Here is an 18,775-nt window from a genome sequence, read left to right as displayed (position 1 = left end):
GGTTGACAGGGAGCTAGAGATAGATCAATACAGGTAGGGATTCCTGAATACAATATAGCCTTTGAACAAATTGGGTTTCATTATGCATGTTCATCTCAGAATTTTTTTTTTTGCTAATGATGTTGAGGTAAAAGGAAGAAAAACTATACTTCTGTTGATCTTTTGCATGGACAGATGGGGTGAAATGCTGTGTGCCTTTCACCCTTTCTGATGAGGTCACTGTGTTGCTATCTATATTTAAGGGTTTTACTTTGTTACAAGTTCCTTCTCACAGAGTTGGAAGAATCTGTAAATATTTGTTTAAAAAAAAAAACAAAATAACGAGAAGATGGAATAAGCAGAACTGAAAACCCAACATCTGCAATGTAAATGAGAAGATCAACAACTGAACAAGAAAAAAGGAATTCTGTGAAATTACAAGACAAGTTTGGCCCCAAAGCTGAGCTAGGAGAAGGCACTTGTCTACTCTTTTTCAGGAGGGGGGATACAATGAGTGCTGAATGCTACATATTACATAAATCTTACTTGTGTGTGTTAGTTTTGTCTAACAGATCTCCCCTAGTTTTTATTCTTTTGATAAGGGATGGCAGGGGGAGGGGTCAGTAAGCATACATTAAGAAGTATAAATGATATTAAAAACAAATGATATGAATAAAACTTATTCTTTTAAAAATTCGATTTAGCCCTTTGACATTTCTATACATTCTCTTCCTGGAATTTCATATTCTCCCATTTTACATTGGAGGGGAAAGGCATGGAAAGGCTTTGCCCAAGACCAGCAGTAGAAATGGACCTCAAATCCAAGTTTCTGGCCTCCTGCCAATGCTCCTCCCCCAGAAACCCAGATGCCTCTCCACACATGAAGCAGGAACAGTTAAACCCCTAATACTGGGGTAGCAACAACAAGTCCTAGAGGGGCTCAGAGAAGGGGGAAGTCACTGTGGGCTAGTGATGAAGAAAGAGTTCATGGATGGATTGGATCTTGATGAGATGGAGGGAAACATAAGTAATGGGGGAAAAGGAAAAAATCTTTTTTGGAGCTAAGTATGCATAATGAAGTCCCTCAGTGGCTATAGTGTATTCCAGTATCTCTAGCTCTATTGATCTATCTCTATTAATCTATCTCTATCGCTCTGTCTACCTCTAGAAATCCCATGCATAATGTCATCCAGACCAGGCTGTAAAGTGGCTGTGGCTAAGTGGTTGGGCCAGGTGGGTCAGGCAGGTCTTTCCCACCTCTGCACCCAGGAAAACTGTGGAAGGATCCCCCTGCCTTTTAACAGACTCTCCACATTTTCAACTCTTGTTCATTCTGCAATTTCCGTATTTGCAAAGGAACATCACTGTCACAGCTATTACATTTAACAAGAAACTTGTTCCAAAATTCTTTGTAGAGAAGATTCGAGAATATAAATCCAAAAGACAGACAGCTGGAGCACGTCTGGATATCAGTCGTGAATCTCAACAAGATGTGGAGAAGGAATTATTCAAGCTTCAACTGTATGGGAAAGGAGACAAGAATACATTCCCAACTTTCACAACCTTAAAGCTTACAAAATGCCTTCCTCTGAATATTGTGATCAGCGGAAGATCCAAATCTGAAGAGGCACCTAAACCCGAGGCTTGAAGAGCGTCCATCTTGGTTATTTGACACGAATTAGTTGTATGACTAGTAAATAATAAATAGACAATAAATTCATTTTCACCAAAAAAAATGATGTTAGAAGAGAGGGTGAGATTAACTCTGACCCCAATTATGGAGTCAGAGATGAGTAAGGTATGTCTGAGGAACCAGGAGCAACTAACCCTACTAGAGAGGCAAGCATGAGCATCAGCAAATACTCCTTTGCTAACATGGCCATGCCCCATTGCATCATATTCAACTCCTCATTCTCACTCACCCCACATATCCAGTCAATTACCAGAACATGTCGTTTCTACAGTTACCACATCTCTCACATATATGGCCAGTTCTCTGCACTCACCCCAGTTTCAGCCTTCATCCCTTGCAATGACGTCTTCATTGGTCCTTCTACCTGAAATATCTCCCCTCTCTAATCCATTCTCCACAGAATTACCAAAGTGATTTTCCTGAGGCAGTGTTCTGACCATGACACCTTTCCATTCAAAACATTCCAAAAGGAAGCTACACTCAGTGGCTTGAGAGCCAGTCCTAGGGATAGGAAGTCCTGGATTCAAAACCGACTTCAGACATTTCTTAATTCTGTGGCCCCAGGCAAATCACTTACCCCCCCATTGCCTAGCCATTAATGTATTTTTTTTTGCCTTGGAATAATAAATAATATTATTACTTTTAAATATTTATATTAATACATTGAGTTGTTATGTTTTTATATTTATAATTTATTAAACTATTACTTAAGTTTAAAAACATTCTAATGTTACCTTTTGAATTTAAACTTTATATTTGAATATAAATTTCTCATTTATAATTTATTAAACTGTTACTTATTAATAAATTAATAAGTTAAAAAACATTCTGATGTTACCTTTGAATTTAAACTTTATATTTGAATATAAATTTCTCATTTATAATTTATTAAACTGTTAGTTATTAATAAATTAATAAGTTAAAAACATTCTGATGTTACCTTTGAATTTAAACTTTACATTTAAATATAAATTTCTCATTTATAACTTATTAAACTGTTACTTATTAATAAGTTAATAAGTAAATTAAAAACATTCTGATGTTACCTTTTGAATTTAAACTTTACATTTGAATATAAATTTCTCATTTATAATTTATTAAACTGTTACTTATTAATAAATTAATAAGTTAAAAAACATTCTAATGTTACCTTTGAATTTAAACTTTACATTTAAATATAAATTTCTCATTTATAACTTATTAAACTGTTACTTATTAATAAGTTACTCATTTATAATTTATTAAACTGTTACTTATTAATAAGTTAATAAGTAAGTTAAAAACATTCTAATGCTACCTCTGGGTTTAAACTTTGCATTTTTTCTCTGCTGGGCTTATAACTTGGACTCTTTTCGGGTTAGTTTTGGCTTTATTAGACATTGCTTACCTCCAAACACTCTGTAGTCCAGCCAAAATTGACTTTTTGCTAATCTTATAGGATTCTTTATCTCCCATCTCTACGCCTATAGAAAACTGGTTGATAGAATTCTGTTTCCTTCAACATTCAGCCCAAGCACCATGTTCTTCAGGCCTGTGTGGTCTTCACCCACTCTTCCACTCCCAACCACTTTAACATTTCCTCTTAAGTTATCTCCCATACACACACACACATACATAGGGACACAGACATTTGTTGCTGTTATTTAGTCATTTCAGTTGTGTCAACCTCTTTGTGACTCCATTTGGGGTTTTCTCAGCAAAGATCTTAGAGTGGTTTGTCATTTCCTTCTCCAGCTCCTTTTACAGATAAGGAAACTGAGGCAAGCAGGATTAAAGGACTTGCCCAGGATCATAAGGCAAGTAAGTGTCTGAAGACAGATTTGAACTCAAAAAAAATGAGTCTTTCTGACCTTAGGGTCAGTGTTCCATCCACTGTGCTGCTGGAGCTGCCCTATGCATGTATATATGTATGTGTGTATACAAACAAACACATGCTTATACATAGATGCCTATAAATTAATACGTACGCATATGCATACATGATTTCATTCTAATGGAGCCACGTTTATTATGTGTTTTGTGTATATATGTATATATACACACATAACATATATTCACAACTTTATTATACATACATGCACAAAACAGGCTCATGTTGCCTCCTCCATTAAAATATCCAAATGCAATCTCTTGAGGAAACTGTCCTTGGATCCTCATCTCCTACCACAGTGCCTGCTTCCTCCATGCTTCTGATTAATTACCAATGGCTCAGATAGCTCTCAATGCTGCCAGAGCCAGAGAGAGCTGGAGTTTTCATAGGACCCTCCAGGCTCTCTTCTCTCGAAGCTGGGGAATTGCCCAGAACTTTTCGAAGGCACGGGTAGGCTGGGTGCCAGCTGTTCTTGTACCTTTCATTATTCTTCTAAATTTTATAAGTCTTAAGGGAAATGATCAGGGCAGTGAGGCACAGCAATGGTGTTGGGCAGGCTCCACAAGACCTTTGAAGGTGAAATCTCCTTTCCAACAAATTCTTTTGAAAGGCTATAAAATATATCCTAAATAAAAAAACCTGGTCTTAGAGATAAAAGAGGTAAACTTTAGTCCTGGATCCAACCCTCTGGGACCCAAAGAAAATAATTTCATTTCTTTGTGACTCAGTTTCCTCTTTTATTATATGGGATAATACTTTATTTACAATATCATTACTAACTTATTATTAAATATTTAATTAAATATTTATTATTATAGATTTATTTATAGATTTTATTATTGAATATTTATAAATATTATTATTAAATATTTTATTGTTATTAATAATGCTGATCACAATATTCAGAGGAAGGCATTTTGTAAGCTTTAAGGTTGTGAATATTTATTGCTACTATTGTTTAACATTCAGTCATATCTGATTCTTCAAGAAGGCATTTAGGGTTTTCTTGGCAAAGATATCAGAGTGGTTTGCCATTTCCTTCTCTAGCTCATTTTACAGATGAAGAAACTGAAGTAAACAGGGGTAAGTTACTATCCACTGCACTACCTAGCCATCCCTGTTATTGTTAATATCCTTAAAAGAAAAATCCCTAGGGAGTAAGATCCTCAATTAAATTAGTTGAAAAATATCAATGACATGAATCAATATTAGAAGCACCTTTAAAAAATCCCAAATCATTCATGTAGCTCCAGGCTAGTGTTGGAGACTGGTGTAGTGGAAAGAATGCTTAATTGAGAGTTTAGAGCCCTCTGCTCTGATTCCAGTTCAGACATGTGGACTGTGCGAAAACTACTTCCACTTTCCAAGAAGCCTCAAGTTTCCTCATCTGTCAAATGAGAGGGCTGGATTCAATGATCTCTAAGATCTAATTCAGCTCTCACAATTGATGGTCCCATGACTGAAGCTATTTTCTGAGTAGGTGATGTCAATGACCAAAACAAGCAGAATGGCAACACTTTTTTCTTTCTTTCTCATCCATCCAACCCTTTTCTGAACTCCCTGGAGTCCATACTACAAAATTGAGGTCTAGATTCTATTGTTCCTTAATTGTTTCTTTCAGACAGTCTATAAACCTCCTGAAGGCAAAGGCCATGTTTTAGTCATAAGTAATAATAGTGAATACCTGTCAATAATAATAGCTAGCATTTATATAGCAGTTTAAGATTTGTAAAGTGCTTTGCACATGTTAAATCATTTGATACTCATTATTTTGTACTGTTATTATCAACTCCATTTTACTGATAAGGAACTGAGGCTAAGAAGGGTTAAGTCATTTGCCCAGGGCTATATAACTAGTAGATGTCTGAATTATTATTGAACACAAGTCTGCCCGTCTCCAAGTCCAGAACTCTATCCAATATAGACTCTCAATTTATCTTTGTATCTCACATAGAACCTAGAACCATGTTGGCAAACCTATGGCACGCATGCCAGAGATGACTGCTCCACTCCCCCTCTTCACAACATCTGAGGACTTTTTTCACTTTTCCTGTCCCTCTACCCAGCATCCCAATGAGAGCACTTCCTCCCTCACCTGTCTTAAGTAAAGGGGAAGTTCACATGTGGGTGAGGGGGCAGTTTGGGCACTTGGTCTCCACAAGGTTCACCATCACTGACCTAGAACATAACTGGGTAGATATCCAGTTCTCAATACTATGTTCCTCAGTTTTTTTGCCTTCCATCTACTTCAGGAGGATCTTAGGATATTCTTGCTTTTTAGGTTTGGTGTTACTTACATTAAAACAGAGAAGAAAATCTGCCCAACCTAAGTCTGAACACCAAGCCAAGGAAGTAAAATGCAAATTTGGGGAGAAAGTTATTTTTCACACTCATTTTTCAAAAATGACTTGTCTGATAGGCTTTATATACCATCCCAGAGAAATACATTGCTGCATCCATCACTTAATGAATGATTATGAAGGTAGGAGCTGGAAACAATGAAAAAGTTAGGCATTTCAGTCAAGAAAAGGGTCAGGGAGGGAGGAAAGGACCCAATGGGAAAAAGCTTGAAGGTGGTCCAAAAAAAAATCAGACTTTAAGAGGAAGTCACTTGTCAACTAGTCTATGTCATAACTATTATTAATACTATGAAAACATCTTGCCAGGTCTCTCAAGGGATTGTGGAGGTAGATGAGTGGGTGGGGTTAAGGACTGGTTATAATTGGGGTTTTGCTAAGCATAAATTGTTGAATCTACATGGATTTTAGTAAGGCTTTATATAGTATAATTACTCAATTTTTAGTACTAAGCACATAAAGTTTAGATGGAAAAAAGAAATAAATAGAGATTTTTTAGGTTAAAAAAAGTACTCTTTCTTAATTATCCATCTCTCCTTTCACCCAGTTTCAACCACTACAAGTTCTAGGGTAATTCACCTAAGGAAAAGGTCATGGTGGAATGTAAAAGTAAAGGATCTCAAAAGAAGAGTAAAGTAGAGAAACAGAAGAGGAGGGAGTGTGGAAAAGAGGGAGCAAAGAAAAGGAAGAAGAGAAAATGACAGAGAGAATAAGAGGAAAGAAGAAAGAATGGATTAAAAAAATCTTTCCAGGATGTTTAAGGGAAGAATAGCCATAAGTTTTAGCCTTGAAAATAAAAAAACATGTTTGAATGGCAATGCATTGTCAACACCCATGATTCTCTCACTATTCAACTCAAGGAAGACAGAATGATAGAGCCAAAGCCCATTGATAACAAGGATGATTTCAGAAAGAGCTGGAAAGACCTTCATGAACCGATGCACAGTGAAATAAACAGAACCCAAGAACGTTGTACACAGTAACAGCAATACTGTAGGATGATCAACTGTGATAGATTTAAGTATTATAAATAATAGAATGATCCAAGACAATTCCAAGGGACTTACAACAATGAATGCTATACACTTCTGGAGGAAAAGCTGTTGGAGTCAGAATGCTGATGAAAGTATGTAATTTTTCAATTCTTTATCTGAGCTTATGTTTTGGAGTTTTCATTTTATAAAATTACTAACTCACAAAAGGGAACAAAATAGACATATGTTTTCATGATAATTCACATATAACCCAAATTGAATTGGCTGTCAGCACTAGGAGACGGAAGGGAAGGGAGAGGGAGATAAGTTAGATCATATAACTTAGAAAAACTTTTATGGAAATTTGTTATTATATGTAATTTATAAAAATTGAAATTTATAAATTAAAAAGAGGTCCTGTTCAATTCAATTGACTTCAAAAATATTTAGTAGGTATTTATTAAGTTTAAGATACTGTGATACAAAAGTGAAAAAAGAACACAAATTCTGCCTTCAGGGAGCTTCCAGCCTAATTAAACACACCCTGTATGATACAATATAAAACAGAAGACATAAGCCCTACCTTCAAATGATAAAACTCAAGCCATCTAACATATGCAATAAAACATTTTTAAATTTCTTTGATTCTAGAAATTAGAGGTCTCTTAGATTTATTAAAATAACTTATTTTCTAATTCAAGCAGTACTCAAATTCCAACCAAATTTGCAAAGAATATTGTATTATACCTCTCTATTTTGAAACTATGCTCCTTTTTAAAAAAATTAATTTGCTTTCATAAATCAGAGTAACACTGGTGAAATCTTTTATTGAAATCCAGATTCATTAGTAATTCATGATTCAGAGTTCATTCATAATCATTAGTAAGATGCATTGAGAAGAGATCCCTTTCTGTAGTCCATACATAGTATTATGTAGTAAACTGTATTCTGTACATAGTATTATGTACAAAGTATTACAGAGTACATAGAAGTACTCATACAAGTGCTTTTTCAAGATGTGAGCTACACTGATTAGCAAAGAAGATAAGACAAGCCATACTGCTTAAGAAAAGGCATCCTAAGAACTCTTCCTCCATAGCATGGAACCCATAGTGTCTTTGAGACCACCAAAGAGCCCAGAGGCCTTGGATTGGTCTAATTTGATATATGATAAGCCCTTAGGGATCCCCTTATGGCCCAATCCAAGAAACAGATGAATTACAAAACTGGCCCCTTCATCTGTCCTTCCAGGAATGCTGATGATTTGTGAGGAAATTCAGAAGTACCCTATACTTTCAGAGATGTCAGAAGCCTCGAGAAGTTAAAGAACTTATGCTTCCCAGCAAGGGTCTTTCACACATTTAGAAAGAATTTTATTACAAAGTGGCACTCTCTGGGTGATCTCAAGCCACAGAATATTGAAGTTCATCTGGGATGTAGATATTTAAGGTCAAATCATATAATTCTTCAAAGAGGGGGAACAAATAACTACTTGAATAGGAAGGAAAGGAACTAGAATGAAAAAACACCAAGGGAAGATCAACAAAAATAAGAATCCTTAAAGAGAGTGAAATAATTTCTAGTCTAAATGTTTCTGAAGAGTCACAATTTTTGGAGATCTATACAAATCCAAGAAAGTGAGTTGAGAAGAGTTAGAGTGCTTCATAATCATCAAGTTACTATAGAGCTCAGTGACAGAAAAAATGGCACATCCAAGTAGAGGAACCTGGAAATACTATTAAAAGTGTGATATAGTGGAAGGAATATTGTATTTGTTGTCCGAGAGTCTCTGTTTAAAATAATGTTCTCATTTTTACTATTTGTGTCATCTTGAAAAAGTCACATCATCTCCCTGAGACTGTTTCCCTATATGTAAAATGAGTTATTTGGATTAAACGATCCCTAGGGACTCTTCCATCACCAAACCTATAAGAATGTGTATGTCAGGGATGTGATAGATATCTCTAAATCAAAATGTATTTCAGAGAAATCCAAGGATATCAAGTGAGAAAGAAGGTACAGGACTTCCTGGGGAATGTGATAGGGCAAGGAATAGTGCAAGAGTATTGAGTTAAATGTTTAGCATCAGTCTCTACAGGAGATTTAAAAATTTTTAATTTAGTCTGCATTATTAATATTTTCTCCAACATTTTCTTATATCTTTTGTTATTTGGTTGTGTTCAACTCTCCATGATTCCATTTGGGATATTCTTGACAGAGATATTAGAAAGATACTAGATACTTCTCCAACCTGTTATAGATGAAGAACTGAAGCAAATAGGATTAAATGACTTTCCCAGGGTCACACAGCTAGTAAGTGTATGAGGTTGGATTTGAATTCATGAAGATGAGTCAGGAAAACTCTAGCCACTCGAACCACTGAGCCATCTAGTTAGGTGTGCATAGAAAAACCTTGGAGTTCACTAAAAGACAAACTTAAAGGGCAGGTAAATTAACATAACTGCTCCCTCCCACCTTTTCTCCCCTAGGAATGCTAGTGAGGAGGTCCAGGAGCTACCTAGCTGTACCTGGGATACTCTTGGAATATTTCAGAAGCCTTGGGCACTTTTAGAACTTATCTTCTGCCACAAGAGTCTTCTACTTTTAGAAAAGCTATTTCAAGGAAATAAATTGTTTCAGGATTGCCTTTACTATGCTTCTCCTTTCTAAGGGGAGGGGGGAGATAAAAAAAAAAACAATATTCGTCCAGTATTTTATAACGATTATGACTCTTGATATAATCTCTAAAGAACTGAAGGACAGAGCCCCACAAATGATCATAGCTATAGAATTAAAAGGGACTGGGGTATCTGAGTAGCTCAGTGGATTGAGAGTCAAGTCTAGAAATGGAAGATCCTAGGTTCAAATCTGACCTCAGACACTTCCTAGCTATGTCGCCCCAGGCACTTAACCCCTATTGCCTAGCTATTAACACTCCTCTACCTTGGAACTAATACATAGTATTGATTCTAAGGTGGAAGTAAGGGTTTAAAAAAAAATTAAGAGACCTGTGAGAATAGCTATATTATAGAAAAGAAAATCAAAGCCAAAGAAGATAAATGGCTTGTCCAACATCGTGTAGCTACTAAGTATTTGAAGCAGGATGCCAATCCAGATCTTCCTGACTTCAGATCCAATGGCCTGTCCACTACTTCAAGGTTATAGATGGCTGTAACACTTTGCCAACTGAACTCTGCACCAGAAAAGAGGGACCTATAAAAGATATCAGAAAGACTCATGGGCCAGTCATATATCAAGAGGCAGCAGTGCCCAAAGAAGGAACTCTGTATATAATGTCAAAAGAATCAGAGAAAAGCTCCCAACCTGTTGCAGAGAACTTAAAAGAAAGTAAGAGGGGGCAGCTGGGTAGCTCAGTGGATTGAGAACCAGGCCTAGAGACAGGAGGTCCTAGGTTCAAATCCGGCCTCAGCCATTTCCTAGCTGTGTGACCCTGGGCAAGTCACTTAACCCCCATTGCCTAGCCCTTACCACTCTTCTGCCTTGGAGCCAATACACAGTATTGACTCCAAGACGGAAGGTAAGGGTTATTTAAAAAAAGAAAAGAAAAGAAAAAAGAAAGTAAGAGCAAGAGTCATACAGGATGTGAGTCCTGGATGGGCTGCATCTGTATCTTTGGAGGCAGTGAACTCATGGAGATCACAGTACTACCTAAAGTTCACCTTCCTGCTGACGAGAGTTGATTGAATGTGCCTTTCAGGAAATGGAGAGGGAACATAGAGAAGTCCATGTGTAGCCTCTGCTTTGGACAGCTTTATAGGAGGTGACATGAGTCACACACACTCATGAGTGACATGAGGAGGTGAGTGAATCTATTTTGGATAGTGTGTTTTCTTTCATTTTCATTTACCTGTGAAATGTAAGTTACTTTAAATTGACTTTCATAAACAAATTCAGTTGGAAATGAGGCCGGGATGCTGTAGCATTAACTAATTGATAGAGATGGGAAGGAAAGGAGTTTATGGAGAAATAAGTATCTGAGGTAGCAACTGGGGACAAGGAAGAATGCATTATTCCTGGTAACTGAGCTAAATTGTCTAAATTTTGGCACCCTGAAGCAAACTGCTGATTACTTTGATACCAGTAAAATCCTTGCTTCCAGTGGCCATTTTTCTTAAAAGAGAAGAACCTAAAAGATAAAAAAGATGCTGTTGATGACCCAAATTCCATGATAAGTTCTGGTAGAACTCAATTTTGTACAGTCAGCTTTTTTGACTGGCCTTTTGACTAGTGAATTATTTTGACATTAGAGGACCTGGGTTCAAATCTTGACTCTATCATTTATAACTTCTGTGACTTTGGACAAATAACCTCTCAACCTCATTTGTAAAATAATGGAGTTGGATTAGATGACTTATAGATCTAAGTTTATAATGTTTTGATTCCACACAAGCCTACAAATCTATGAGCCATGCCTAGTGTATCCAGATTATTATGATCATAATTACTATTATTTACACTGCAATTAATCAATCAATTTGCAAATATTTCTTAAGTGCCTGCTATTTGGCAGCAGCCATATTAACCACTACAGATATGAAGAAAGGAGCTCACATTATAATGGGAAATACAATGTATAAACAACTAGGTACAAATAGATACATACATACATATATAGATGGATAGATAGATGGATGGATAAATAGATAAATTATGGAGATAAATACATAGATGATAGATTATATATGTTTGTTCACATGTATGTATATATGCATACACAGACATATAAATGTATATATATATATATATATATCCATGTTTTTTTTTTCAATGTCAAGAGAAGGCATTAGCACTGAAGGCTGAAAGGCTTCTTGAAAAAGGTGGAATTTTAGCTGAGACTTGAAGATCAGGAAAACTGGAGGTTTTTCCTTAAAGGTAAGGAAGGGGAATATTTCAGATGTGGAGGAGAGCCAATGAAAATAGATGGAGTCAGGAGATAGAGAGTATTGTTCAAGGTAAAGCAAGGAGGCTGTTGTCACTAGATGATAAAGTATGTGCAAGGTAGTACAAGGTACAAAGACTGGAAAGGGAGAGAGGGGTCAGGTTATGAAGTCCTCTAAAAGCTAGGTAGATGATTTTATATTTTATTCTGAAGGTAATAGGGAACTATTGGAGTTTATTAGATATGGGAGTGACATGATCAGACCTAAACATTAGGAGGATCACTTTGATAATGGAATGGAAGATTTCCTGGAGTAGAGAAAGTCATTCTATATAGATAGTTATTTACATGTTGTCTCCCTCGCTAGTATGCCTGATGCTGAAGGCAGGGACCACTATGCCTTTCCTTATATCAGCAAAGCTCAGGATGGTGCTTTTTGGCATGTGGTAAATGTTTCATAAATGTTTGTAGACTAGGGTCCTTGCTCAAATCCATCTCTCCACTCACACAAACATTGCCCTGGTTCAGGTTCTTTAATAACCTCATCCAGATTGTTGCAGTAACCTCCTTAATGGTCTCCCTCCATTCCACAATTCTTTCTAATCAACCCTCTACACAGTTTCCAAATTGATATTCATAAAGCATATATAGGACCATGAGACTTCCCTGCTCTCTTGTGCTCCATAAGTCCAGGGGTTGGAACTGAAGGCCCTTCCCAGTCAGGCATTAGCCCATCATTCCAAAATGAGCATTTATCAGCTGCCTTCATGCTTTTCTCCATGTCCCTTCGCTAAAACTCTGAACACACTGAATACCACAGTGCCCTTTCTTATCAGTCCTTTATAGTATTCCTGGTTCCCTTCAAAACACAGCTTAAGTGTGCTCTCCTTCAAGAGGCTACCTCTTTCTTTTTATCTTTCTCCACCCTCCTTTCCAGCCCCTAGGGTCACTAGGACACTAGGGAAGGGAAGGAAGGAAGGGAAGGGAAGGGAAGGGAAGGGAAGGGAAGGGAAGGAAGGGAAGGGAAGGGAAGGGAAGGGAAGGGAAGGAAGGGAAGGGAAGGGAAGGGAAGGGAAGGGAAGGGGAAGGGAAGGGAAGGGAAGGGAAGGAAGCCTGTACCATTCAAACTCTCAGATATTGCAATCCTAAGGACTACTGAGCCTTATCATCTGCTCCTGCATCTGAACCCTCTTATAACTATTGTTTCCCCAATTATAATATGAGTTCCTTGAGAACAAAAACTGTTTTGGTTTTCTCTGTGTATTCCTAGCACTTAGCACAATGCTTGGTACATAGTGATCATTTAATAAAAGTTATTTCGTCCCATTCCCAAGGATTTAGAACTGGAAGGGATTTAAAAGATCTTCTGGTCCAGGAGTTCTTAATCTGGATTCCTATGTGAACTTAAATATGAAAAAAATAGATCTTTATTTTCAAAAACCTCTAACTAAAAACTACCAGTTCTTTCCATGACAAATTTTTAAAAATGAATTGCACTGTCTTCATCTGGATAGTTCACCAGACTACCCAAGAGGTTCCTATCACCAAAAGGGTAAAGAATGCCTAATTGAGTCCAACCTCTTATTTTATAGGGGAAGAAAATGAATCCTGAAGAGGATAACTTGCTCAACATCACATAAATAATAGATGGCAACACAAAATCCACAAGATAGACCTCAATTAGAAATGTAATGTTTTTTGACTCTTCATACTCTAAAAACTACTTGAAAAGAAAAGCAAAGTCAAATCACAAGCAATACAACAGTAGAGATTGGCTATGCCACTCCTTTCTCTCATTGCTTAACATATCTGGCACATAGTGGGTGCTTCTCGACTTCCTTTTCCTTGAAGCAACTAACTCACCTTTCAAGATATACAGACCCACTGCTTTGGGGAAAATAATTATGAAACCTTCATGCTACAAAAACAATATTGCCACAGGAGGTAGGAAAAGTGGTTTTGGGTGTTCAAAGTTCTGCTACTTGGAACCTGATGAACCTATAAAAAGCCAGGCCACCCCTTTGGACCTCAGTGTTCTCATCTGTAAAATGAGGGGATAGGGCTGGATGCTCTCTGAGGTCCCTTCCAGAACTAAATTATAATGATCCACCATGATATTTAAGAACAATAATAATTGACTTTTATGTAGCATTTTTAAATCTGCAGAGCGTTTCACATACCATATCTCCCTTGAGCCTCACTATAATCCTAATGCATAAATACTGCAGGCATGAATTATTAGCCCCATTTTACATATAAGAAAACTGAGGTAGAGGACAATTAAGTGACTTGCCCAAGAGTCAGAGGCAGGATTTAAACCTTCCTGATTTTGAGTGTAGCATGCTACATCCCAAGTCCCAAAAGCATAGAGTCAGAACTGAAAGAAACCTTGGATGCCATCAAATTTAGCCTTCTCCTTTTACAAATAAGGAAACTGAGGCAAAGAAAGAATAAGTGACTTGCCCAGAGTCTCTCATATAGTTTTGGGGACAGGATCTGAACTTAGGTCTTCCTTACTTTAACTCTGGTGCCCTCTCCACCATGCTATGCTGATGCCATGAAAGCAACATGGTACCTATGGAACCAGTGGTGGATTAGAAGTCAGGGCAAGTGAGTGATGATCCTGACTATGTCACTCTGTGACCTTAAACAAGTGGCTTCACCCTCAGGTCCCTCATCTGCAGATGGAGGGGTAGGCCTAAAGGCTTTCCATGGGCACCTCCATGTATCCATACTCTGTTATTCAAAGATGAAAGGAAGAAAGACAAAGTCGGCAAAATGGTGCTGTATCCCCTGCTGGCTTGAACTGTGTCGAACTCTCCTCTCAAATGGCTGAGCTGACTGAGAACTCCAGCCAGTTGGAAAAATGCTCTTTTCCTTTGGATGGGACTCCTGAACCTGGGCCAAGACTCAGATCCCAAAAGAATACAGGGGGGAGGAAGAGGAGGAAGACAGTAACAAAGGGAGAGACACCAGAGCCCTATCACCTAGAGGGAAAGGAGAGCAAGTAGTTTCCTCCTCGGTACAATTAGAGAAGGGGATGCGCTTGGATGAGATGCGCCGGAGGGTCGCTTCCACCTCTAAAACCCATGAAACTTCGGAAAGATGGCCCTGGGCTGCCTGTAGCACCCTGCCTGACTCAATCGCTCCTCCCATCTACTCTCCAAAACGCCAAGCAAAGTTGTCTCTCCTGCAGTTGGGAGGGGGAGGGGGATGTTGGAAACTATGGCAAAGAAGGCTTGCCTGCCCCACCCACCCAGAGCGGGGGCCCTAGAAAAGAGCTGACCCAAGGGAACCCCAGTTTCCTCTTCCTAGTCCCCAAAGTGGCTCCAAAAGGAACCCATCCGGCCTTCGCCCCCACTCTGTTTATTGCCGCCTTCAGCCGCTATGGACCCTCCTTTTTGACTCCCTGGTCTTCTTGGGTTACCGATTCCCCTCTTCCTTATCTCCAAACCAGGGGATCCAGATCAGAGGAGAGATCTCCAGCAATGAGGCCCCAACGAAGTGGGGGCCCCTCCCCTGCCCTGCCCTGCTGTCCTCTTGCGTTTTTGATCTCCTTCTCTCTCTCTCCCTCCCCTTCTCTCTCTCCTTCTCTCTCTCTCTCTCTCTCTCTTTCATTCTCTCTCTCTCTCTCTCTCTCTCTCTCTCTCTCTCTCTCTCTTTCATTCTCTCTCTCTCTCTCTCTCTCTCTCTCTCTCTCTCTCTCTCTCTCTCTCTCTCTCTCTCTCTCTCTCTCTCTCTCTCTCTCTCTCTCTCTCTCTCTCTTTCTCTCTCTCCTTCTCTTCCTCCTCATTTAACTTTCATTTTGAAGCAGCCTAAGAAGAGATGGGGGTTGGGGGTAACCGTTAACTTACTTGAGTCCAAGGCCAGCAACCACTTGAGCCCAGGGCTAGTGGCGAGTCCTGATCCAGAGTATTTCCCCAAACCCAGCAGGCAAAGTTTGGTGAGAAAGCCCGCTTCTCCCCTTGCTCACTGATGGAGGAGGCTGGGGGTGAGCATACATCCATCCACAAGCTGATGCAAGATGCCTTGAGAGAAACCTCGCATTCTGAGGATTCCTGGGCCAGGGCCAGGGATCCCAGCATCCAACATATTGCACATTTGGTTTCAATTAGGAAGGGGGGTTGGGGGAGGAAGCAGGAAAGTCACCAATCAGAGCTGTTTTCTGTTTAAAGACTATTTCTCTTGACCCAAGGGACCACGGGCAAAGCTATAATTTACAGAAAAACCCATTCATAGAAGAAAAATATATGCATAACCATGGGACAACCTTAAAGACAGAGTTGCTTTCCGCCTCCCCCAGCCCTCTTCTCCTCTCTCTGGCCCCTCCTACCGTACCCTCCAGTCCCTCTCCCCACCCTGCACCCCCTACCTCATTTTCCTTACTTGGGCTTAGATTACAAACAAAACTGAAGGACTGGCTTCTCTTCCACTTTAACAATTTGGAACTTCCCAAATACTTTGCAAGAGCACATGGAGAGGATTTGCAGCAATGTGCCCCTGAAGGTGCCACAGCCATGGATCCTCCGGCCACGTTACTCCTTTACTTGCTTACCTCCCCCCCACCAGGAACACACATCAAACCCCACAAAACAAACGATGAAGAGAGAACCAGGATGCCTTTTCTCCACTAAATCCCTCTGCTGGGCAGCCCCTCTTGAGGGGCCATTTGCTGTCCTGTATTGTACTACAAAATAAAAACATAAACTTTCAGAAGAACTTTTTAATTATTTTTAATTGAGTTTTTTTTTCCTTTTTCTTTTCCTGGGGCCACGGCCAAACATCATGTGAAAGGGGCGTGTGGGCGACAGGGGAGGAGTCTTAGCTCAACTCTCCAAGATCATAACTAATAATCCACTCCATCCCAAAGGGCTGAGAGCCTTAACTCTTCAGAGGCTGGATTATTCCGAGTCATTGTCAGGTTTCACTTGCTGCTTAAGGTCCTGAGATGAAATGCTGGTCAGGACAGCTGGCCATATAGTGGGGGTCTAAGGGCCGGGAAGCCTATGGGGAAGATGCAGAGCAATGCTGAAGCTGAAAGGGTAAATTTCTCTCTTAAACCAGTTTCATTTCCTCATAAAAAGATGCTCCCCTGCCAGCAGGGCCCCTGAGTCATCTGAACCTCCTCTCCGCTACAGCTGCTTAGACAGACCAGCTTAGAAAGCAGAGCTGCTGGATCAGAGAAGAAGAAATGTGGAGAGACAATAAAAAGGGAAGTGGGAAGGGCTAACAAGTCAGCTAGGAGCAGGAAGTCTGGGTTAGCAGGTGTTTGATGGAAAAAAAATTTGGAAGCCCAGAGATAGGTTGGCCAGGCGAGGGGACAAGAAATCCAAAACAAAGTTGCCATAGCCCTCAGTCTGGGAAGCATCTGTAGAATATTGCAGGGTTGGAAAGCCCTCCCTTTATCCCCCAGCTCTGGTTCAGGCAAAGTTCTGAGTTCTACAACATGAGAATGGGAGGAAGAACTTGGAGAGAGTTCAGAGAACAACCACAGGGATAATTAAGAGAGTTGGAAAATAAAAACCTAAATGAAAAAATGTGAGGAACTGAGTTTACTTAGCAAGAAGAGGAGAAGGTTGGGAGCGATCGAGATAATAAATCATAAGACTTTAAGTCATAATAACACATTGGACCAATTCCTAAGAGGTATGAGAGACTAAAGTAAAATTACATTGTGTCTCTCCACCCCTACCCTTGCCCCCCACCTAGTATAAATGAAATCTGGCAAATGTTAGCATCAACTTCAGCCTAAAAGGCAAAATGGCAGCATAAATGTGTTTGTATGTATATTATGTATATGTTTGTTTGTATATATACATATAAGAAAGTAGTGATGTGCCCATGAAGAGAGACAGACATTGGGAGAGACAGAGAAACAGACAGGGAAATTATTTCCCGGGAAGCCAGTCCTAAGCTTACTCTCCATCCTTTTATGTTCTAATAGTGTGCATATGGTCTTTTTAAAGCAAATTGGAAAGATATATTCTTTTCCTCCAAACTGATCACTACCTTCCTAGAGTATCCCCTGCCCCCCTGGATCCCACAGCAGGGAACCCAAATCTGAAGGCAATTACCTTGATCCATCATAATATGGGGCAGGCTCTGACAAAATGAATTACAATTATGCCAGTTTGGCTACACTTTTCAAGAAATCATTTCCTCTGGAACAGATAAGATTATACTAGATATATTTAGCCAGATTCCAATAAAAAAAACTTCTAAGAGAAGTGATAGTCCTGGTCCCCCAAAACCAGAATTATAAAGAGTTTCACTTTTTTTATAAAATCAAATTAGTAACTCCTAATTAGAAATTAGATTTTAAAAATAGAGTAGGAAAATTAGAATTAGAAATAATAGGCTTAAATGACAACAGAAAATATTTTGGTTAGATATAAAGAAAGACTTCTAACACCCAGTATAGTTAAATAATGCAAATTTAATTTTGTGAACAGGCTATGAGTTTTAACTCTGAGACTTTGGTTAACAACAAGAAGATATTGAGTAATTTATCTTTAAGTTCCCATCTTTGGTGGGGGCAGTTTGAAGGCTTCTGAAATGCTCTTTCAGTCCCATAACCTTCAGATCAGAAAATATCAGAGACAACAGAAATCTACTACTGAGATGTATAGCATTCAGAGGTGCACCAGATTCAGTTCAAACCAGCTTTTGGAAGCTGATTATTAAATCTTCAGTGTGACCATTTACACCTCAGAAACTGACAAATACTAAGTTTATTGTTTTGTTGATTGTCTAGCCTGAAGAAAGTGGTAAGGTAAAAGTTAATAATACAGATTAAACTTAAAAGTGCCATGCATACTTTTTTTCAGAGATTTTCAAGCTTTTTAAAAGATTTTATTTTCCCAATTACACGCAAATAATAATTTTCCACATACTTTCTGAAATTATAACATCCAAATTGTTAAGCAATTTGATAAGGGTTAAACACATATTATAAGCATAACATATTTCCATACTATTTATTGTTGTAAGAGAATACATAAA

At 38.7% G+C, this 18,775-nt stretch overlaps 1 protein-coding gene across 3 annotated transcripts in view; it reads right to left on the bottom strand.

The window, feature by feature from the left end:
• Positions 1-15,841, bottom strand: part of DDR2 (discoidin domain receptor tyrosine kinase 2) — a 226,503-nt gene extending 210,662 nt beyond the window's left edge. For 2 of the 3 annotated variants that reach the window (XM_056815466.1, XM_007480672.3), the window contains exon 1: positions 15,628-15,840. The gene's annotated coding sequence lies outside the window, so the exon portion shown is untranslated. Of the gene's footprint in view, positions 1-15,627 lie in introns of all 3 variants that reach the window. The other variant, XM_056815465.1, reaches the window with a different exon arrangement.
• Between the last annotated feature and the right edge of the window lie 2,934 nt (positions 15,842-18,775).

Source organism: Monodelphis domestica, chromosome 2 (assembly GCF_027887165.1).
Source record: "Monodelphis domestica isolate mMonDom1 chromosome 2, mMonDom1.pri, whole genome shotgun sequence".
In the NCBI taxonomy this organism is placed as follows: Eukaryota; Metazoa; Chordata; class Mammalia; order Didelphimorphia; family Didelphidae; genus Monodelphis; species Monodelphis domestica.
Note: the sequence above shows the minus strand (reverse complement) of the source record. Positions and strands in the feature narration are given on the sequence as shown.